Here is a 1,049-nt window from a genome sequence, read left to right as displayed (position 1 = left end):
CGTGGGGGGGGGGGAGCTCTGCAACTTACCTGGCTGCTTCCTGCTCTGACTGAGGGCTGCTGGGAGCAGGGGGTGGGGCGTCTTGCATGTGCCCGCCCCCTGGGCTCTTTACTGCCGGAGCTCCGCTCCTGTGCGCTCCTGCAGGAAAGGACCCCTGCCAGTTAGACTGAAGGCAGCCCCTTCGCCCGTGCACCAAGACCGCTGTGCCTGGCCGAACCCCAGTGAACTGCTGCTCTTCACCTGAGCTCTGCAGGGGCTGGCTGCTGGCCTTCAGTGCTGAAGCAGGGTCTCTCTGGACATGCTCAGAGGTGCTCTCTTTCATGGGGCTTTGCAAAGACGCTTGTATAGCAGCATAGCTACAAGTCTGGCTGGAATTTCTGTGGTCCCAATCAATGCTCCCTCTAAGCTGCGGAGTCTTGTGAGCAAAAATTCTACTTGGTGAGCTCCTGGCATTAAAGCTGTGAGCGAGCGATTTGGCTCCTGCATCAATTAGTTTGCTCTGGAGCCCTCCTTTCTGAGCTAAGGCAAAAATGTGTGAGCCGGAGGCAAAAAAAAACCTGTGAGCTGGCTCACACTGACTCAGCTTAGAGGGAACACTGGTTCCAATTGTGTCTCTGCTGCAAACTGGCAAGGTGACTGTAAGGAAGCAAGCCTGCCTCATCCATGATGGTGGCTGGCCTTTGAGAGCTCCTGTGATACACACGGAGCTTTTTCAACACTGCAGCCTGTCATGCGGAAGGTCCCAGGTTCAATCCCTGACATCCTCAGTTTAAAAGGCCAGGTAGTCGGTGATGTGAAAGTCCTCCGGCTGAGACCCTGGAGAGCCACTGCCAGCCACAGTAAACAACAATGACCTTGGTGGATCCAAAGTCCAGTTCAATATAAGGCAGCTTAACGTGCATTCTTGTGTGTGTTCCAGGAGTCTCCTCTGGCCCTGGTTTGAAGCTTTGTCGTCCAAGCATTGGATTCATTCATGTTGTGCTTTCTCGAACCCAGAGCCCAGTGGATGGAAAGGAACCCCTTGCTGAAGACCCTCCTATGAAGGGAAG

This window comes from Gekko japonicus, unplaced genomic scaffold (assembly GCF_001447785.1).
Source record: "Gekko japonicus isolate JY-2015 unplaced genomic scaffold, Gekko_japonicus_V1.1 scaffold1471, whole genome shotgun sequence".
In the NCBI taxonomy this organism is placed as follows: domain Eukaryota; kingdom Metazoa; phylum Chordata; class Lepidosauria; order Squamata; family Gekkonidae; genus Gekko; species Gekko japonicus.
This window is presented reverse-complemented; position numbering follows the sequence as displayed.